The following is a 23,494-nucleotide window of genomic DNA, read 5'->3' as shown; positions in this document are numbered from 1 at the left end:
TCATATGTAGATTAAATATAGGTAAGATCATAAGATCAGAAATGATAGTAGAATTAGGCCATTCGGCCCATCAAGTCTACTCTGCCATTCAATCATGGCCGATCTATCTCTCCCTCCTATCCCCATTCTCCTGCCTTCTCCCCATAACCTCTGACACCCGTACTAATCAAGAATCTATCTACCTCTGCCTTAAATATATCCACTGACTTGGCCTCCACAGACTAAAGAAATTCCTCCTCATCTCCTTCCTAAAAGAACGGTCTTTAATCCTGAGGCTGTGACCTCTAGTCCCAGACTCTCCCACTAGTGGAAACATCCTCTCCACATCCACTCTATCCGAGCGAGCCTTTCATTATTCTGTACGTTTCAATGAGGTCCCCCTCCCTCTCATTCTTCTGAACTCCAGCGAATACAGGCCCAGTACCGACAAACGCTCATCATATGTAAATTATTTCCAACGATAAATCTCAAGACCACTTCATCCTTTCAAAATGCCAACTCTACTATCTTCATCATGTCGGGTCTGGCTGTTTAGTGAATTGATTTAGTGACCTATGAACCCCACACTGCCTGATCTTCCTATATCATCCCAACTGTTAATCATCCTATGTTTATTGAAATAATTGGAACAGTGAGAGGCTTGGATAGAGCAGATGTAGAGAGGATGTTTCTACTCAGAGTAGGAGAGCTTAGGACCAGAAGCCACAGCCTCAGAATTAAAGGACGTGCCTTTAGGAAGAAGATGAGGAGGACTTTTTTTAGTCAGAGGGTGGTGAATCCGTGGAATTCATTGCCACAGAAGGCTGTGGAGGCCAAGTCAGTGGATATTTTTAAGGCTGAGAAAGATAGATTCTTGATTAGTGCGGGTATCAGAGGTTATGGGGTGAAGGTAGGGGAATGGGGTTAGGAGGGAGAGATAGATCAGCCACGATTGAATGGCAGAGTAGACTTGATGGGCCGAATGGCCTAATTCTGCTCCTATCACTTGTGAACTTATAATTTAATCCAATGTCAAGTTTCTCTGCTCCATACGTTATCCTTCAGTAAGTTCTTGTGAGATAATTCTTTCTGAATGTCAGGACCTGTAGCTCATGCTCTGTGATTTGAGTATAGGAGCAAGGAGGTCCTACTGCAGTTGTACAGGGTCCTGGTGAGACCGCACCTGGAGTACTGTGTGCAGTTTTGGTCTCCTAATTTGAGGAAGGACATTCTTGCTATTGAGGGAGTGCAGTGTAGATTCACCAGGTTAATTCCCAGGATGGCGGGACTGTCATATGGTGAAAGAATGGGTCGACTGGGTTTGTATTCTCTGGAATTTAGAAGGATGAGAGGGGATCTTATAGAAACATAAAATTATTAAAGGATTGGACATGCTAGAAGCAGGAAACATGTTCCCGATGTTGGGGGAGTCCAAAAACAGGGGCCACAGTTTAAGAATAAGGGGTAGGCCGTTTAGGACTGAGACGAGGAAAAACGTTTTCAGCCAGAGAGTTGTGAATTTGTGGAATTCTCTGCCACAGAAATGTGGCAGTGGAGGCCAATTCACTGGATGAATTTAAAAGAGAGTTAGATAGAGCTCTAGGGGCTAGCGGAATCAGGGGGTATGGGGAGAAGGCAGGCACGGGTTACTGATTGTGGATGATCAGCCATGATCACAATGAATGGCGGTGCTGGCTCGAAGGGCCGAATGGCCTCCTCCTGCACCTATTTTTTCTATGTTTCTATGTTTCTCTCTGGATCCCGTATCCCCCCTCCCCAACCCCCCCCCCCCCCCCCCCCCCCCATGCCTTGGTGCCCAGCAACAGTCTTGGTGCAGCCTGACTGAGATGGCGGCCAGCTTCAGAGCAATACTCTGGGAGTACAGATTCAGCAGATGTTAATTCCACAATCATACGCAGGTTAAATGATATTTATCTATCCTGTTGACAGCAGCACTTTACTCTGACCCCTCTCTCACCAAGTATAATAGCTCGTGAAGTTCCGCACAGAAAAGATTGATTAATGCTTGTTCCCTGTCACCGCATTCCAGCTCTGTAATTATAAAATTTACTACAAATACATTCACCCTCTGCTATCTTACATCGTAACTCACATAACTGCCCGCTCAGCTCCAGAATGAACCCATCATCACATCGGGGAAAGAGTGTATCAAAGAGTGCGCAACAATCTTCCAGGGTGTTAAGTCCCTTCATAAAACCGAATGTCTCAGTTTTAGACAATAGACAATAGGTGCAGGAGGAGGCCATTCGGCCCTTCGAGCCAGCACCGCCATTCAATGTGTTCATGGTTGATCATTCTCAATCAGTACCCCATTCCTGCCTTCTCCCCATACCCCCTGACTCCGCTATCCTTAAGAGCTCTATCTAGCTCTCTCTTGAATGCATTCAGAGAATTGGCCTCCACTGCCTTCTGAGGCAGAGAATTCCACAGATTTACAACTCTCTGACTGAAAAGGTTTTTCCTCATCTCCGTTTTGTGAGTTATTTTAGATGAATTGCTAACTTGATTAAGTGCGGCCTAAGAATAAGGTGCGCAGTTCTGCCTCCGTTTTATAAGTTGCTCTCATTTCTTGCACGCTAAATTTTGATTAAGATGTTTTATATTGGGCTATTGGGGGCCAGATAGACAGTGCTGATTCTGCACAGCCAGAGGAAGGGTCCTGACCCGAAACGTCACCTATCCACATTCTCCAGCGATGCTGCCTGACCCGCTGAGTTACTCCAGCACTCTGTGAAACGTCACCTATCCATGTTCTCCACAGATGCTGCCTGACCCGCTGAGTTACTCCAGCACTCTGTGAAACGTCACCTATCCATGTTCTCCAGAGATGCTGCCTGACCCGCTGAGTTACTCCAGCACTTTGTGTCTTTTCTTGAACACCAGCGTCTGCAGTTCCTTGTTTTCTGCGAGTGATGGGTGGATACAGGTGAGAGGGATCCTTGATATACAAAGATGGGAGAATTTATAAAGGGAAAGTGGAAACTACTTTACATCAGTCTTCATGGAAAAGCACACACCGCCAGCCATAAATAGTAGGGATCCAGTGAGGCTGGGGCAAGTTGGGCCAAAGGATCTGTTTCCGTTCTGTATGACTCTACGACTCTCTGGCATTTCGGTGGAGGTTGCATCAGAATTTTGTTAAACAGCAGGGAAGATTCGAATGCACATGACCTGCTCAAAATACATAGATATTGAAGAGTGCCCTTCAGCCCACAATGCCCATGCTGAACATGATGCCAATTTAAACTATCTTCACTGCCCGCACGTATCCATCCATTCCCTGCATATCCACGTGCCTCTTAAATGCTAAAAGCCTCTCAAATGTACTGGTGTATCTGCCTCCACCACCACCCCTGGCAGTGTGCCCAGGAATCCACCGCCCTATGGCGGCACGGTGGCGCAGCGGTAGAGTTGCTGCCTTACAGCGAATGCAGCGCCGGAGACTCAGACTGGCTACGGGCGCCTTCTGTACGGAGTTTGTACGTTCTCCCCGTGACCTGCGTGGGTTTTCTCCGAGATCTTCGGTTTCCTCCCACACTCCAAAGACGTACAGGTATGTAGGTTAATTGACTGGGTAAATATAAAAATTGTCCCTAGTGTGTGTAGGATAGTGTTAGTGTGCGGGGATCGCTGGGCGGCGCGGACTTGGTGGGCCGAAGGGCCTGTTTCCCCGCTGTATCTCTAAATCTAAAAAATCGAAATCTATGTAAAAAAACCTGCCCTGCAAACCTCCTTTAAACTTCGCCCTCTCACCTTGAAGCTTTGCCTTCTAGTCTTTGATAATTCCAGCCTTGGGAAAAAAAAAGGTTCTGACTGTCTACCCCATCTACGCCTCCTCTCATAAATTTTATATATTTCTATCAAAATTCCCCTCACGCTCTGGCGCTCCAGAGAAAACAATCTAAGTCTGTCCAATCTCTGCTGATATCTAATACTTCACAACCCAGGCAACATTCTGGTAAACCCTTTCTGCAACCTATCCAAAGCCTCTACGTGCTTCCTGTAATGGAGTAACCAGAACTGCACACAATACCCCAACTGCAGATGAACCAAAGTCCTATAAAGCTGCAACATGACTTACTGAATTATACCCAATGCCCCCCGCCGACAAAGGTAAGCAGACCTTTGGTCCCATCTTTGTTCATCATCTCTTAGTTTGGCTTGAAGGTAGACACAAAATGCTGGAGTAACTCAGCGGGTCAGGCAGCATCTCTGGAGAGAAGGAATGGGTCTCGACCCGAAACGCCACCCTTTCCTTCTCTCCAGAGATGCTGCCTGACCCGCTGAGTTACTCCAGCATTTTGTGTCTACCTTCAATTTGAACCAGCATCTGCAGTCATTTTCCTGCACATCTTAGTTTGGCTTTGTTATTTCCTTGATGTCACATCTTGACGTCTTCGTTTTTTAGTTTAGAGATTCAGTGCGGAAACAGGCCCTTCGGCCCATCGAGTCCGTGACGACCAGCGATCCCCGTACACCAGCACCATCCTACGCACCATAAACAATTTACAATTATACCAAGCCAATTAACCTACAAACCTGTACGTCTTTGGAGCTTGGGAGGAAACGGGAGCTCCCGGAGAAAACCCACGCTGTCACGGGGAGAATGTACAAACTCCGTACAGACGGCGCCCGTAGTCGGGATCGAACCCGGGTCTCCGGCGCTGTAAGGCAGCAACTCTACCTTAGTTTTATACAGTTCTCCCTTCTAACGACTTCAAAAACAATGTGAATTAATAATTATGTTAGTTAACCTTGATAAATGATTTATCAACCTTAATGGAACTCAAATTATAAATCATTAAATAATCAACAAAGAAAAAACAAAATTCTCTGTAATTAAATATTAAGTATCAATAACAGATACACATTTAAATTCCATAACCTGTCATTATTATGTAAAAAATCATCTAAAATTATTAAACCATCAAATCTGGAATGCTAAGTACATTTTTCAATGAAGACTTTATTTGGGCATTAAGTGATTAGCTAAACCGCTGCAAGCTTTGCAATCTTTGACAATGGAACAGTTGTTCTATGAATAATGCAGATATCTTGGTTTTAAACTGTAAACAGAGTTGCCTTTTAAGTGATGCCAAAACATTATTCTTCAATTTTTATTCTGAAGTTTATTTACATAGCCTGAAATAATACAGCCATAAAATGTCTTTGCCTCCAAATAATTCTTGCAAGACAGACATTAACATTCTGTGCTGAATCAAATGACTGTGTTTAATTTGCACATTCTAAGTTTTACTGTTAATTCAACATGCTGATGTGGCCAAAAGACAAATGACAAATGTTGAGCTTTTAGAATGCACTGGGTTTTTAGACTTTCCTCTGTAACTGTATCGCTGTAATACTGTATTCTACAAGCTGGCATTTTTATCTTTGCACTACCTGTCGTACTTGTGTGTGGCTTGATTGTACTCATATGTAGTAAGATTTGACTGGGTAGCATGCAAACAAATGCTTGTCACTGTACCTCAGTGCTTGTGACAATAATAAGCCTATAAGAACCAGGGCCCACACAGTCTAAGAATAAAGGGGAGGCAATTTAAAACTGAGGTGAGAAAGAACTTTTTCACCCAGAGAGTTGTGAATTTGTAGAATTCTCTTCCAGTGGAGGCCAATTCACTGGATGGATTTAAGAGAGAGTTAGATAGAGCTCTAGGGGCTAGTGGAATCAAGGGATATGGGGAGAAGGCAGGCACGGGTTACTGATTGTGGATGATCAGCCATGATCACGATGAATGGCGGTGCTGGCTCGAAGGGCCAAGTGGCCTCCTCCTGCAAATATTTTCAATGTTAACTTGTGCTTCATTCAACTTGATTTGAAGCTGATCTACCGCCTACTGCCACAACTGATCAATGGGGGATGCAATCTCGCTGGCTCTCCACTCTGCAGTGGACCACTTGGATAATAAGAACACAGTCCTCAGGCTGTTGTTCATTGAGTAAAGCCCAGCACTCAACACCATCATCCCCATCAAGCTGGTTACCAAGCTCAGGGAACTGGGTCTGCACCCATCCCTTTGCAACTGGCTCCTCGTCTTCCTCATCTACAGGCCACAAACAGTACGAATGGGCAACAACACTTCCTCCTTGATAACCATCAGCACAGGGGTTTCTCAAGGTTGTGTGCTCAGCCCTCTGCTCTGCTCTCTCTTTACATGACTGTGCAACCAGACACAGTTCCACATGCCCATCTTTAAATTCACCGACGACTAGGGTTGCCAACTGTCCCGAATTAGCCAGGACATCTCGTATTTTGGGCTAAATTGTTTTGTCCTGTATTGGGCCCGGGGCGCACTGTAGGCCCGGACAGTGTGGTAGGAAAAAAACTGCAGATGCTGGTTAAAATCTGGGCCTACCTTCCGGACAGTGTAGGTGCGGTGCGGACAGTGTAGGCCCGGAAGCCCCGGCGCTGCCTAACGGAGGTTGCCTAGCAACCCACCTCCCGGGTAGACACCCATTCCTTCTCTCCAGAGATACTGGCTGACCCGCTGAGTTACTCCAGCTTTTTGTGTCTACCTTCGAATTAAATCAGCATCTGCAGTTTTTTTTCCTACACAACCCGCCTCCCGGCCCGGGCGGCCGACATTGGTGGAGCGGGAGCACGTGGCCGCTGGCTGGGTGTGGTCATGTGGGGCGCGGGGCGGTAACGTCACCTTGTCCCGTATTTGGGAGTGAGTTAGTTGGCAACCTTATCGCCGACACTACCGTTGTTGGACGAATTACGGGCAACGATGAGCCGGAGTATCGGAGAGAGATCGGTCATCTGATTGAATGGTGCCAGAACAACAACCTTGCTCTCCACGTCAGTAAAACCAAGGAACTGACTGTCTACTTTAGAGGCCACGGATCTATGAATCTTTCATCATCGATTCTTTTTACATTCCATTTCCTGGGCCCAACACATTGATGCAACCACAAAGAACGTCCACCAATGCCTCAACTCCAACAGACTCAAGCGACATGGGGAGAAAGCAGGAACGGGGTACTGATTCAGGATGTGTCAGAAGGAACTGCAGATGGTGGTTTAAACCGATGATAGGCACAAAAAGCTGGAGTAACTCAGCAGGACGGGCAGCATCTCTGGAGAGAAGGAATGGGTGACGTTTCGGGTCGATACCCTACGGGCCAAGTCCCTTCTTCGACCCGAAACGTCGCCCATTCCTTCTCTCCAGAGATGCTGCCTGTCCCACTGAGTTACTCCGGCATTCTGTGTCTATCTACAGATTTAGGATGATCAGCCATGATCACAATGAATGGCGGTGCTGGCTCGAAGGGCCGAATGGCCTCGTCCTGCACCTATTTTTAAAAGATTTTTTTTTAGATTTAGAGATACAGCGCGGAAACAGGCCCTTCGGCCCACCGGGTCCGCGCAGCCCAGCGATCCCCGCACATTAACACTATCCTACACACACTAGGGACAATTTTTACATTTACCCAGTCAATTAACCTACATACCAGTACGTCTTTGGAATGTTTCTATGTTTACTTAGATGATTGAGGAGATTTAGTATGTCCGTGAGTACTTTCTTGAGCATCTACACGTGTAGTGCAGTGAGCACAGTGACTGGTTGCATCATGGCACGGTTTGGCAACATGAATGACAAGAATCACACGGGGATTACAACAAATAGTGGACACTGCCTGGTCCATCAGGGGTACTGATTTCCCCATTACTGAAGAGATCTATCGAATGGCGCTGCCTCAAAAAGGCAGCCAGCATCATCTGAGACCCACACCTCCCTGACCACACAATCATTTCACCCCTGCCATCGGGAAGAAGGTACAGGGGTCACAAAACCGTGACCTCCAGGTTCAGGGGCAGCTTCTTCCCAACAACCATCAGGCTCTTGAACACTACAACCACCAACTAAACTATAAACGAAGATGTGTCTTAGTCGCATGAGGGATTTGGGGCTTTATTTGCACCAATAATCTTCCCCTCCCCCTTCCCAGTTCTCCCACTATCTTTCTGTCTCCACCTATATCCTTCCTTTGTCCCGCCCGCCCTGACATCAGTCTGAAGAAGGGTCTCGACCCGAAACGTCACCCATTCCTTCTCTCCTGAGATGCTGCCCGACCTGCTGAGTTACTCCAGCATTTTGTGAAAGAAATTTCTTTAGTCAGTGTGTGGTGAATCTGTGGAATTCTTTGCCACAGACGGCTGTGGAGCCCAAGTCAGTGGATATTTTTAAGGCAGGGATAGATAGATTCTTGATCAGTGCAGGTGTCAGAGGTTATGGGGAGAAGGCAGGAGAATGGGGTTCGGAGGGAGAGATAGATCAGCCATGATTGAATGGCGGAGAAGACTCGATGGGCCGAATGGCCTAATTCTACTCCTATCTCTTATGAACCTGGTAGGGAAGACATCTTCTACAGACACTAATAATATATCCAAGGCTGCAGACTGCTTAATGTTATTGAGAAAGAAAACTAGTGGAGAGATAACGATGGGAAGATGAAACTGTGTTTTTTTAAATAAACGTTTAATATGTTGGCTAGCACATTTTTTTTCAGTTATGCTATATTTTTCAATTCACCTCAAAATGGAGAAACTGTGGAGATTGAGTGATTCTGAACATAGGTTCAGTTCAGGCAAATTGAATTTCCACAACCTTTTCAGCTAGATAAATAAAAAGCATTATGTTGAAGGTGCTTCTGCCTGTGAAATTCATAATGCATCTGGTCATCTGAAGAAGGTTCTAGACCCGAAATGTCTGTCCACTCCCCTCCACAGATGCTGCCTGATCTGCTGAGTTCCTCTAGCACATAGTGCTTTGCTTGATGTCGGAGCTGGTTTGAGAAGGAGTAGCCCAAATAATAATGGAGGGTATAATCAATGAGGACTGTCCTTATCAAAGAACATCAGTTTGGGCGAAGATGAGAGAAAACGGACACGTTAGAGGCAGAAAACATGTTCCCAATGTTGGGAGAGTCCAGAACAAGGGGCCACAGTTTAAGAATAAGGGGTAGGCCATTTAGAACAGAGATGAGGAAAAACTTTTTCAGTCAGAGAGTTGTGAATCTGTGGAATTCTCTGCCTTAGAAGGCAGTGGGGGCCAATTCTCTGAATGCATTCAAGAGAGAGCTAGATCGAGCTCTTAAGGATAGCGGAGTCAGGGGATATAGGGAGAAGGCAGGAACGTGGTACTGATTGAGAATGATCAGCCATGATCACATTGAATGGCGGTGCTGGCTCGAAGGGCCGAATGGGAAAACCAAAACTGCACAAGAAATGTCATCTATTCCCTCTCTCCAGAGACGCTGCCTGACCCGCTGAGCCAATCGGGCAACGTGTGCCTACTTTTGGTGTAGACCAGCATCAGCACCGACACAAATAAGACCAGTCGCTGAGTACGTTGAGACCGACAGACGTTTGCTGTTTTGAAGTAGTTGACACGGTGCCTTGCAGGAAAATGACGTGAGGAATAAGATCAGCCGTGATCATCAAGAGTGGCAGAACAGTCCTTTGAGCCAGTATGGCTCACTCACACTTGTGTTTTGTTCTTGATTGATCGAATTGATTGAAAGATGCAGCAGAGAAACAAGCTCTGTGGCCCACCATGGGGTCCATGCCGACCATCCATCACCCGTTCACACTAGTTCCATGTTATCCCACTCTCCCATCCGCTCCCTACACACAAGGGCCAATCAACCCACGAACCCGCACGTCTCTGGGATGTCGGAGGAAACCGGAGCACTGATAGAAACATAGAAACATAGAAAATAGGTGCAGGTGTAGGCCATTCGGCCCTTCGAGCCTGCACCGCCATTCAATATGATCATGGCTGATCATCCAACTCAGTATCCTGTACCTGCCTTCTCTCCATACCCCCTGATCCCTTTAGCCACAAGGGCCACATCTAACTCCCTCTTAAATATAGCCAATGAACTAGCCTCAACTAACTTCTGATGATGAAGAAAGAATTGGCACCATTAATTTCCTCATTGTTACACGACATATTAATCAAGAACTCTGTAGCCATTAACAGCTAGTCGATTATATCAATACTTTTTTTATTTCCGTAACATCGAGCTCTTCAGATTTGCATCGAAAGGACAAATAAAAAAGAGCAATTATTTTGCAGCAAATCAAAACCAGGACTCCTATCAGTTTAAATGTGGGACCGGAGGGTAGTTTTTTTAACAAGTTATGGTTGAATTAAGACCTTCATTTGTCTTCTGTAATGTGAGTAGCTCAAAGCCATTGTTGTTTTATTTCCTTCTGAGTTGGATGGCTAACAACGTATTTGTTTATAATGGATAATTAAAAACTTCAGATGTACCTTGTCTAATATCTCCGGCGGCGTTCTTTAACATCTTTTGTTATATAATAAAAACAGCAGCACATCTATATCAATATTTAAGTTGCATCATTTTTACAAATTTGTTTTATTCAGTCAGGGAGAAAAAAAATTAATCTGTTTTCGGGCACTTGAGTGTCAAACTAAAGGACAAGTACTAAACATATGACAATAAACCAAGCTCTACACAATGCATCTCACTGACTGTAACTCGTTCTCACTTAGCCCACAGCTAACAATGGGCTGCTTCCTTTATCGGCGTTACTTTTTATGCATATCTTTCATTCATTTGTTCTATTTGGTCTGAAGAAGGGTCTCGACCCGAAACGTCACCCATTCCTTCTCTCCTGAGATGCTGCCTGACCTGCTGAGTTACTCCAGCATTTTGTGAATAAATACCTTCGATTTGTACCAGCATCTGCAGTTATTTTCTTATGTTATCCATTTGTTCTATATCTCTCTATATCACCGTCTATATCTCTCGTTTCCTTTTCCCCTGACTCTCAGTCCGAAGAAGGGTCTCGACCAGAAACGTCACCCGTTCCTTCTCTCCAGAGATGCTGCCTGACCCGCTGAGTTACTCCAGCACTTTGTGTCTATCTGTGCAGGGGTAACCCTGCAGGTCAGGCAGCATGTCTGGAGAACAAGGGCAGGTGATGTTTCGTGTCAAGACCCTTCTTCAGTCCGTGTCCTTTGGTTTGTGGGTTAAGCAGCATCTGCAGTTCTTTCGTTTCTACAGGTACGATATTCTAGTTTAGTGATACAGCGCGGAAACAGGCCCTTTCAGCCCACCGGGTTCGCGCTGACCAGAGATCCCTGCACATTAACACTATCCTACACCCACTACGTGCAGCGTAGGTTTACCAGGTTAATTCCCGGAATGGCGGGACTTTCGTATGTTGAAAGACTGGAGCGACTGGGCTTGTATACGCTGGAATTTAGAAGGATGAGAGGGGATCTTATTGAAACATATAAGATTATTAAGGGGTTGGACACGTTAGAGGCAGGAAACATGTTCCCAATGTTGGGGGAGTCCAGAACAAGGGGCCACAGTTTCAGAATAAGGGGTAGGAACGGAGATGAGGAGAAACCTTTTCAGTCAGAGAGTTGTGAATCTGTGGAATTCTCTGCGTCAGAAGGCAGTGGAGGCCAATTCTCTGAATGCATTCAAGAGAGAGCTAGATAGAGCTCTTAAGGATAGCGGAGTCAGGGGGTATGGGGAGAAGGCAGGAACGGGGTACTGATTGAGAATGATCAGCCATGATCACATTGAATGGTGGTGCTGGCTCGAAGGGCCGAATGTCCTACTCCTGCACCTATTGTCTATTGGGACAATTTTTACATTTACCAAGCCAATTAACCTACACACCTGTACGTCTTTAGAGTGTGGTAGGAAACCGAAGATCTCGGAGAAAACCCACGCAGGTCACGGGGAGAACGTACAAACTCCGTACAGACAGCACCTGTAGTCGGGATCGAACCTGGGTCTCCGGCGCTGCATTCGCTGTAAGGCAGCGACTCTACCGCTGCGCCACCGTGTCGCCTATCCCTCCGTTCCCTGCATATCCATGTGCCCATCCTACAGCCTCTTCAACACCGCTATCGTATCTGCCTCCATTACCACCATCACCCCTGGCAGTGCGTTCCAGGCACCCACCACCCTCTGTGTAGGAAAAAACCTGCCGCCCACATCTCCTTTACAATTTGCCCATCTCTCCTTATAACTTGCCCCTCTAGTCTTTGACATCTCCATCCTGGGACGAGGTTCTGACTGTCTACCCTATCTATGCCACTTTAGAAACATAGAAACATAGAAAATAGGTGCAGGAGTAGGCCATTCGGCCCTTCGAGCCTGCACCGCCATTCAATATGATCATGGCTGATCATCCAACTCAGTATCCCGTACCTGCCTTCTCTCCATGCCCCCTGATCCCTTTAGCCACAAGGACCACATCTAACTCCCTCTTAAATATAGCCAACTGGCCTCAACTACATTCTGTGGCAGAGAATTCCACAGATTCACCACTCTCTGTGTGAAAAAAAAAATTCTCATCTCGGTCCTAAAAGACTTCCCCCTTATCCTTAAACTGTGACCCCTTGTTCTGGACTTCCCCAACATCGGGAACAATCTTCCTGCATCTAGCCTGTCCAACCCCTTAAGAATTTGGTAAGTTTACATGCCGATATGTTTCCAAGTATTGATCACTGGTTCTTTTGCCGTAGAGCTTCAATGCCTTCCCACGGATACACATACGGTGCCGATGGTATGTGGTACGATACCAGACCACCATGTGTAAGCAGAAATCTCACATCACTTGTCGAATCCTACAGCAGGCAAGTGAGAATTTGGTCTAAAATTATTATTTAAAAAAAAATACGAATTCACATCCCTTCAATTATTTGTACATATGCAGACATTACAGAAACAATGAGATATATCAAAAGAAGACACAAAGTGTTGGAGTAACTCAGTGGATCAGGCAACATCTCTGGAGAACATGGATAGCTGATGCTTCGGGTCAGACTTGATTGGAGAGAGGGGGAGAACCTCTTCAAAGTAGGCATACCTTGAGTATACTTTACAGGGGAGCAGTAAAGAGGAGACACAAGGAACTGCAGATGCACAAAATGACACAAAGTGCTGGAGTAACTGAATCTGTAAATCCTGAGATGCTGCCCGACCCGTTGAGTTACTCCAGTACTTTGTGTTTTTCTTTGTAAACCAGCATCTGCAGATATATCGAATGGCAGAGTTCAGGAATAAAGATGTCAATACAATTTTGAAGCTAATATCTTAGATTTCAGTAATGCTAGCTTTCTTCATCATTATTATAAATTGGAAGCTGATAAAACAAGTGGTCAACCTTTGAGCTTTAAAGGGCCACATGTTTCTCAGTGGACCCTATGTCCATTCTCAGCTCATGGCAACTGTTGTGGCATGTGGTGCCCAGCTGTTATCAGGCAACAGCACCATCCCACCACAACTAGAGAGCAGGGCTGAACTGCTATCTACCTCACTGGTGACCACTGGTGACCACTGGTGACACCAGAGAGAGCATCCTAACACATGGCATCCCTATGTGGTGCCTCAGCTGCACAGAGGCAGAGAGGAGAGCTCTTCAGCAGGTAGTCCATAGAGCTCAGAGGACCATCAGAACACAGCTACCAGCCTTGGAGGGCATCTACAACACACGATGCCTCAGAAAAGCCACCAGCATCCACAAAGACTCTTCACACCCCTGCAACAGTCTGTTCGAACTTCTACCATCGGGCAGACGATACAAGGCCTTCTACGCCCGCACCTCCAGACTCAGGAACAGCTTCATCCCCAGGGCCACAGCTGCCATGAACCGGTCCTGCTGAGCCGGATGGTCACATCGCACAGTGATCCGGCACAGATCTACTTGCACTTTATTCTGTTTTAAAACTGTTCTAATTTGTTTCATTGGGTTGTTTAAATTAATACTGACTAGCTAATTAATTTATTGCATCGTATGGGAGGCACATTCCCAATCTCGTTGTACCCCTGTACAATGACAATAAAGATGTATTGTATTGTATTGTGTTGTATCCTTGATCGGACTTTGCTGGCTTTACCTTGCACTAAATGTTATTTCCTTATCATTTACCTGTACACTGTGAACGGCTCGATTGTAATCATGTATTGTCTTTCTGCTGACTGGTTAGCACGCAACAAAAGCTTTTCACTGTACCTCGGTACACGTGACAATAAACTCAACTGAAACTGAGCCAAATTGAACTGATCAAGTTTTCCCTTCACGTTTTCATCTACAATTAATCATCTATTTTAGGGGGTTGAGATTCTGTCAAGGAGATGATTATTAAGCAGGAAAAGAAAGATTCCGCCCAGTTATTTCCTTTTTCTTCTAACTGGGACTTGCCAAAGATTCAGTGTGAAGATGTGATGGATGGAATAATTTAGCGATCAACCAATTAGAATGCATTAACTGTGGAGTGAAAGCATAATCTAAGACAAAGCTTAAGTCCCAGGCTGGACAGGACGGGCAGCTGGCTGGCTCGTGGATGGTCTTCTTGGCTCTTGAGAGGACCAGCCAGAGTGTTAAACTGAACCTGGCGCTGATCCTCCCTCTCGCCATCTGTGCTGCTCGCATTTCCCTGTTTTTTTTGCCCGTGCGGGACATCTGCAACCTTTTAATTTTGTCGCACTAATCTCAGCACTGTGCTGCCGCTTTCCAGATTTAATATTGCGTTGAATAAATTCGGGTAATTTGCTTTTCCAGCATTCTTCCTTTCTCTTTTTTTAATTCATCCCCCCCCCCCCCCCTCCCCTCCCCTCCTCCCGCCCACCGACTAACTTCGAACATGGAACAGTACAGCACAGGAACAGCAGCACAGGCCCTTCGGCCCACAATGTCCGTGCTGAACACAATGCCGAGGTAAACCAATCTCTTCTGCCTGCGCGTTATCCCGGTTTTTGCATCCACTCCTGGCACACTTATCGGTGCAATTTTTACCGTGGGCCAATTAACCTGCAAACCCACCCGTCTTTTGTGACGTGGGATGAAACCTAAGCACCCAGAGGAAACCCACTCAGTCACAGGGAGAACGTGCCAACTCTGCACGGACAGCTCCTGAGGTCAGGATGGAACTCGGGTCTCTGGAGCAACGACTCCAACCACCTTATATTTGTGTGTTACCTCCCCCCTCAACTCCATTCAAGGACCCAAAGTCTTTCCAGATGAGACAGAGGTTCACCTGCACCTCCTCCAACCTCATCTATTGCATCCGCTGCTCCAGATGTCGACTTATTTACATCGGCGAAACCAAACGCAGGCTCGGCGATCGCTTCGCTCAACACCTGCGCTCGGTCCGCATTAACCAAACTGATCTCCCGGTGGCCGAGCACTTCAACTCCCCCTCCCATTCCCAGTCTGACCTTTCTGTCATGGGCCTCCTCCAGTGCCATAGCGAGGCCCACCGGAAATTGGGGGAACAGCACCTCATATTTCGCCTGGGCAGCTTGCAGCCCAGTGGTATGAACATAGACTTCTCCAACTTTAGATAGTTCCTCTGTCCCTCTCTTCCCCTCCCCCTTCCCAGTTCTCCCTCTATCTTCCTGTCTCCACCTATATCCTTCCTTTGTCCCGCCCCCCTGACATCAGTCTGAAGAAGGGTCTCGAACCAAAACGTCACCCATTCCTTCTCTCCTGAGATGCTGCCTGACCTGCTGAGTTTCTCCAGCATTTTGTGAATAAACAGCTTTTCATTAAAAAATATATGTTTAACTCACAGAAGATTCTCAAGTGGAGATATTTGCTTTTAAATGCAGTATAATCCAGAAAATTATCCATAAACATGCTGGCCTCCCGCAATTTCACCTCTTTCAATCGTAGATTAAATTCTTTAATGTGGATAAGATGAAGTCTAAACACTTGAGGGGCGTGCATGACTTCACATATTTCATAGCTGATATGGTAAGTGACAATTTTCTCTCCCTATTTCTTATAAAACATTATTTGAAAGTCATTTTTTTTAATGTGGAGTTGCTGTATTCCTCAAAGGCTTTTTAGTGTCAAGTAATGCATTTCATTAATTTTATTTTTCGTCTGCAGCATTAATATTTTGATGTAGAAACCACAGGACACACTTTCGCTTTGAATATTCTGGCACTATCAAAGCAATGCAGTGATTTCCATCTTTAGCAGCTGTTAAATCAAGACTTGATATAATTAAAAAGGTCTCCAACTAAAATAACCTTCGCGTGAAACGAAAGACAATTGTTTATGCGAAGGGACGAGAGAAATTAAGAGTGCGAGAATCTATCCAGCGCAATGAATCCGAGTAATAAACCTACACCGATGAGCCAAAACATTATGACCACTGACAGGCGAAGTGAACAACATTGATTATCTTGTTACAATGGCACCTGCCAAGGGGTGGGATATATTAGGCAGCAAGTGAACAGTCAGTTCTTGAAGTTGATGTGTTGGATGCAGGAGAAATGGGCAGGAGTAAAGACCTCAGCGACTTTGACAAGGGCCAAATTGTTATGGCCAGACGACTGGGTCAGAGCATCTGTGAAACGGCAAGGCTTGTGGGGTGCTCCCGGTCAGCAGTGGTGAGTAGCTACCGACAGTGGTCCGAGGAGGGACAAACCACAAACCGGCAACAGACAGGGTGTTGGGCGCCCAAGGCTCATCGATGCGCGAGGGCAACGAAGGCTATCCCGTCTGGTCCGAACCGACACAAGGTCGACTGTGGCACAAGTTACAGAAAATGTTAATGGTGGTCACGGGAGGAATGTGTCACAATACACAGTGCATCGCACCCTGCTGCGTATGGGGCTGCACACGGAGGACCAACAGCATATTAGGCAGGTGGTCACAATGTTTTGGCTCATCAGGTCATAATGTTTTGGCTGATCGGTGTATATGTAAAACTGGTTTCCACTCTCTGCAGCCACACCAGGGTGGGTTGGGGGGGGGGGAGGGGTCCCGCTCCCTCCCCTGACATCAGTCTGAAGATGGGTCTCGACCCAAAACGTCACCCATTCCTTCTCTCCCGAGATGCTGCCTGACCCGCTGAGTTACTCCAGCATTTTGTGTCCACCTTCGATTTAAACCAGCATCTAGTATTTTTTTCCAACACTTGATTGGACTTTGCTGGCTTTAGCTTTTAATAAATGTTATTCCCTTATCATGTATCCATCTACATACTGTGAATGGCTCGATTGTAATAATGCATTGTCTTACCACTGACCGGTTAGCACGCAACAAAAGCTTTTCACTGTACCTCGGTACACATGACAATAAACTAAACTGGAACTGAAACAGAGTCTATTGCCCCTCAGTAATCATGAACCTGAGTTGCGGTTGATGTGATGCATAACTCTATGAGTTTATGCCGCATGAAATTGCAGAGAATTCTGCATGAAACTGCAGAGAGTTGTGGACGCAGCCGAGACCGTCACACAAACCAACCTCCCTTCCACCGACTCCATCTACACCTCGCGCTGCCTCGGCAAGGCCAGCAACCCAGACCGTCACACAAACCAACCTCCCTTCCACCGACTCCATCTACACCTCGCGCTGCCTCGGCAAGGCCAGCAACCCAGACCGTCACACAAACCAACCTCCCTTCCAACGACTCCATCTACACCTCACGCTGCCTCGGCAAGGCCAGCAGCATCATCAAGGACCGGTCTCACTCCGGCCACTCCCTCTCCTCCCCTCTCCCTTCTGGCAAAAGGTACAGAAGTTTGAAAACACTGCCTCCAGATTCAGGGACAGTTTCACCTCAGCTGTTATCAGGAAACTGAACCATCCTACCAACAATAGACAATAGGTGCACGAGGAGGCTATTCGGCCCTTCGAGCCAGCCATTCAATGTGATCATGGCTGATCATTCTCAATCAGTACCCCGTTCCAGCCTTCTCCCCATACCCCCTGACTCCGCTATCCTTAAGAGCTTTATCTAGTTCTCTCTTGAATGCATTCAGAGAATTGGCCTCCACTGCCTTCTGAGGCAGAGAATTCCACAGATTCACAACTCTCTGACTGAAAAGGTTTTTCCTCATCTCAGTTCTAAATGGCCTACCCCTTATTCTTAAACTGTGCCCCCCTGTTCTGGACTCCCCAAACATTGGGAACATGTTTCCTGCCTCTAACGTGCCCAACCCCTTAATAATCTTATTCGTTTCGATAAGATCTCCTCTCATCCTTCTAAATTCCAGTGTATACAAGCCTAGTCGCTCCAGTCTTTCAACATATGACAGTCCCTCCATTCCGGGAATTAACCTAGAGAGGAGTCCTGCCAAACCATCTACCTCATTGGAGACTATCTTTAATCGGACTTTCCTGGAATTTAAGTATTAAACCCTTTATCCTGTATCTGGATACTGTGGACGGCTTGATTGCAATCATGTTTCCGCTGACTGGATAGGCCGCAACAAGAAAGCTTTTCACTGTAGCTCGGCACACGTGACAATAAACGAAACTAAACTAAGCCAGCCGCAGTGTGGCCCTTGACCCATTAGAGTCCTTTGTTCATCAAAGCCCGAGTCTTATGGAGACAGCATTCTGTGGCGCTGCGCACTGCTGTAAAATACAAGTTATGCTGGCATGATCTCAAAGCATCGGTAGATAAATCCCTCCAGCCAAAATTCAATCAAATCTTCTTAATGAAACAGCTCGACAACTTGAAAAGCCTCACTCGATCGTTGTTAATGAGTGTGACTTGCTGCACAGTGGTGCTACATGCGGGTAAATCATACACTAATACATGGCGACTTAGAAAGTGTCGCTGGGTGAACGGAAGCCAAACCAAGTTGGACAAACTAAATGGTCTGAACGAAAGCATTAGATAAAAGTTAGTATGTGTGGCTGAAGATTTAGTTCAGTTTAGTTTAGTTTCGAGATACAGCGCGGAAACAGACCCATTCGGCCCACCGAGTCCGCGCCGACCAGCGATCCCCGCATGTTAACACTATCCTACACACACTAGGGCCAATTTACACATACACCAAGCCAATTAACCTACAAACCTGTACGTCTTTGGAGTGTGGGAGGAAACCGAAGATCTCGGAGAAAACCCACGTATCTCTAAACTAAACTAAAGTCTACCACTGCACCACCCTAGTCGTGTTAAGCTTTTCTTTAAAAAATATGTTTTATTCACAGAGGATTCTCAAATGGAGATGTTTTCTTTTAAACCTCTCTGAATGGAAGGGGACATGCTCGCCAGACCCCAGCGATTTATCCACTTTCAGATGCTATAGTTTCCCCCTGTAATTGTTTCATTTCATGATAATTTCCTCTCACCTCATTAATTAATTTAAATAATTGCAAATTAACCTCCAGTGAATTGAATGCTCTTACTGTTCTTGCAACAGAAGCAACTACAGCCAGCTTCTGAAATCGGTGCCACTTATGCATTAGATCAGAAGTGATAGGAGCAGAATTAGGCCATTCGGCCCGTCAAGTCTACTCCGCCATTCGATCATGGCTGATCTATCTCTCCCTCTTAACCCCATTCTCCTGCCTTCTCCCCTGCAGAGAAATGTTGTCACTTCAGCCTGGAATTCTTGGCATTTTATAAAAATTTGCTATACATGATATAACATTGTTGATTCACCGTGTGGCTTAATGCATGAAAGTTGCTTGCATGGAACACAGAATAGCACAGCACAGGAACGGGCCCTTCGGCCCTACAATGTCTGTGCCGAACATAATGCCAAGTGAAATTCATCTCATGTGCCTCCATGTGATCCATATCCCTCCATTCCCTGCATATCCATGCGTCTACCTGAAAGCCTCTTAAAGTGTGTGTGTGTGTGTGTGTGTGTGTGTGTGTGTGTGTGTGTGTGTGTGTGTGTGTGTGTGTGTGTGTGTGTGTGTGTGTGTGTGTGTGTGTGTGTGTGTGTGTGTGTGTGTGTGTGTGTGTGTGTGTGTGTGTGTGTCCACCAGCATCCACAAAGACGTTAACACCCCTGCAACAGTCTGTTCGGACTTCTACCATCGGCCAGACGATACAAGGACTTCTACGCCCGCACCTCCAGACTCAGGAACAGCTTCATCCCCAGGGCCATAGCTGCTATGAACCGGTCCTGCTGAGCCGGATGGTCACATCGCACAGTGAACCGGCACAGACCTACTTGCACTTTATTCTGTTTTAAAACTGTTTCTAATTTGGTTTTACTGGGTTGTCTAAATTTATACTGACTAGCTAATTAATTTATTGCATCATATGGGAGGCGCATTCCCAATCTCGTTATACCCCTGTACAATGACAATAAAGATATATTGTATTGCGTGTGTGTGTGTGTGTGTGTGTGTGTGTGTGTGTGTGTGTCCGTCTGTGTGTGTGAGAGTATTTTTATGTAAATATGTAGTTATATCTATATATATAAATATATAACTACATACATAAAAATATACACACATATCTATATATATTACCAAAACGAAGGTATTTATTCACAAAATTCCCTTCTTTAGACCCTTGGACCCCTCTAAGGGTCTCGACCCGAAACGTCACCCATTCCTTCTCTCCCGAGATGCTGCCTGACCTGCTGAGTTACTCCAGCACTCTGTGAATAAATACCTTCGATTTGTACCAGCATCTGCAGTTATTTTCTTATATTACCAAAACTCTCATCTTGTATATTTGTGGGTTGGTGGATAGATTTGTTCCCAAAATACAGCCAAAACGGTACACTATAACGCAACAATTTTAGGCCCAAGTTACTCACCAATGGCAACCGGTTCAAATGGTTGTTATAATTTAAAAGTTATTCACTTTTTAAACTTTAAAAATCACTTTTTAAACTCTACTAAATCCCTTTCCCACTTTCCCTGCCCGTCAGCCGCACCTGAGCAGTAATACCTCCAGGTACGACGTCACAATGGGAACCTAACGTGTCCGTGCATGCGCAGTTGGGGCCCGTTGATCTAATACTTACGCAAGATGGCCACCGGATCTGCGCGTGCGCAGTAGGGGGAGGGTTGCCATTCCGAGGCGGGCGGGACCTGCCCGAGTGAAGGCAGTGGTGGCCAATGAGGGAGGATGGAGTGGGTGAGCGTTGTCAGTTGGGGGAAGGTTGCCGGGCCCGCAGGATGGGTTTGGGCCCAATGGGTCCACGCCCGTGTAGTATTTTATAAAAATACATAAACATGTACGTATACTCATACATGTAAATATCAGTACACACACACGCAATATATATAAATACACATGTAAATGCGCACACACACATATGTATTTACACACCCATATATATATATATATATATCTATATACTGAAACTTGTTCGTTTATTTGTTCCTGTACTACAGCCAAAACGGTACACGATAGCGCGACAAATTTAGGCCCAACTTACTCACCGTCGTCCCTTTGGTGCTAATGGAAGAAGTTTAATTGAAATCGGTGTTATATTTTTTAAGTTATTCACATTTTAAAGTGTAAACCTATCTCCAAGGGAGGGAGGGAGGGGGGTGGGAGGGAAGGGGGTGGAGGGAGGATAAGGGAGGTTGAGGGGGATGGAGTGGGGGAGAAGGGGGAAGAGGGGAGGGAGTGGGGGGGAGAGGGGGAGGGGAGGGGGAGGAGGGGGGAGGGGAGGAGGAGGGAGGGGAGGAAGGGGGAGGGGAGGAGGGAGAGGGAGGGGGAGGGGGAAAGGGAGGGTGCTCCAATGCAGGAGAGGTTTGGGCCCAACTAGAGGTCCACTTGGTCTAATATATATATATATATATATATATATATATATTAGACCAAGTGTATATATACATACACACACACACACACACACATATATATATATATCTCCAACTTCAGATAGCTCCTCTGTCCCTCCCTTCCCCTCCTCCTTCCCAGATCTCCCTCTATCTTCCTGTCTCCACCTATATCCTTCCTTTGTCCCACCCCCGACATCAGTCTGAAGAAGGGTCTCGACCCGAAACGTCACCCATTCCTTCTCTCCCGAGATGCTGCCTGACCTGCTGAGTTACTCCAGCATTTTGTGAATAAATCGATTTGTACCAGCATCTGCAGTTATTTTCTTATATATATATATATATATATATACACACACACACACACACATATATATATATATATATATAAATAAATAAATGCAATTATATAATCCATGGTATGAGCTTAAAGGTAGTACACTTCCTGTTTGATGTTATGCTTATTAGATAACCCCAAAATCCGAAACCTGCAGTTATTTTCTATCGGAGTCGGCTGTAATATTGAGCTTAGCTGATGTTTTAGCCAGAGTGGCTAATTCACTGCAACTGCATCTAAAAGCAGCTGGAAACCTTGGACCTGCAGTAATTACCATAAACTTTACATAAGCATCACTGCAAGCATGTAATGAGGTTAGTGAACGAGGGCTACTCCAGCAACAGGGATCAGAGTTCCAGGCACATTATACCTTGCCAACTATATTCTGCACTGAACGCTTTCTATAATGTGCGCTGAATGTGCCGTTTTTACTGTTACAGAGATTTCTCACAGTAATGCAGGGAAGAAAATGTCGTATTAAATATTAAACAAACATTTGCAGAGAGAAAGCTCTGTTTTCCCCAGGCATACCAATATTATGATCGCCAACCACCATGGTCTATGAAGACTAGGGTTGCCAACTGTCCCGTATTAGCCGGGACATCCCGTATTTTGGGCTAGATTGGTTTGTCCCGTACGGGACCGCCTTTGTCCCGTGTCAGTAGGGTTGCCAACTTCCTCACTCCCAAATACAGGACAAAGGGTGATGTCACCGCCCCACGTGACCTCACTCACCCAGCCAGCGGCCACGTGCTCCCGCTCCACCAATTGGCCGCCATTGGTGGAGCGGGAGCACGTGGCTGCTGGCTGGGTGAGGTCACGTGGGGCGCGGGGCGGTGACGTCACCCTTTGTCCTGTATTTGGGAGTGAGGAAGTTGGCAACCCTAATAAAGACCAACTCTTCAACGCATGCCAAGTATTTAAACATTCTGCATTCCTCCGTAGTACGTTGAGAAGGGATGAGGAATTTCATGGGAGCAAAGCTGAAATAGAAATAAGTTGAAATTGCAACATCAAGACATTGATTTGAATTGAAATGATACAGATATGGAAACAGGCCCTTCGGCCCACCCCCAATTATAGACAATAAACAATAGTTGCAGGAGGCCATTCGGCCCTTCGAGCCAGCACCGCCATTCAATGTGATCATGGCTGATCATTCTCAATCAGTACCCAGTTCCTGCCTTCTCCCCATACCCCCTGACTCCGCTATCCTTAAGAGCTCTATCTAGCTCTCCCTTGAATGCATTCAGAGAATTGGCCACCACTGCCTTCTGAGGCAGAGAATTCCACAGATTCACAACTCTCTGACTGAAAATGTTTTTCCTCATCTCAGTTCTAAATGGCCTACCCCTTATTCTTAAACTGTGGCCCCTTGTTCTGGACTCCCCCAACATTGGGAACATGTTTCCTGCCTCTAACGTGTCCAACCCCTTAATAATCTTATACGTTTCGATAAGATCCCCTCTCATCCATCTAAAATTCCCCACTGACCACCAACCAATCACCTGCTGATGCTTGTTCTGTAACAAACCTGATGTTTGGAGTTTTCTCAGGGACAAACTGCCCGATAGTGTCGTGTTCTAGTTTTAGCATTACTGCAGCAGGGAAACAGGCCCTGCGGCCCACCG

General features: G+C 46.0%; 1 protein-coding gene across 1 annotated transcript in view; it reads right to left on the bottom strand.

Moving 5' to 3' along the window:
- The window catches only part of cfap20dc (CFAP20 domain containing), a 184,807-nt gene that overhangs the window by 22,268 nt on the left and 139,045 nt on the right, over nt 1-23,494 (bottom strand). The gene's annotated exons all lie outside the window — the stretch shown is intronic.

The sequence above is a fragment of the Rhinoraja longicauda genome, chromosome 17, assembly GCF_053455715.1.
Source record: "Rhinoraja longicauda isolate Sanriku21f chromosome 17, sRhiLon1.1, whole genome shotgun sequence".
Classification (NCBI taxonomy): domain Eukaryota; kingdom Metazoa; phylum Chordata; class Chondrichthyes; order Rajiformes; family Arhynchobatidae; genus Rhinoraja; species Rhinoraja longicauda.
Note: the sequence above shows the minus strand (reverse complement) of the source record. Positions and strands in the feature narration are given on the sequence as shown.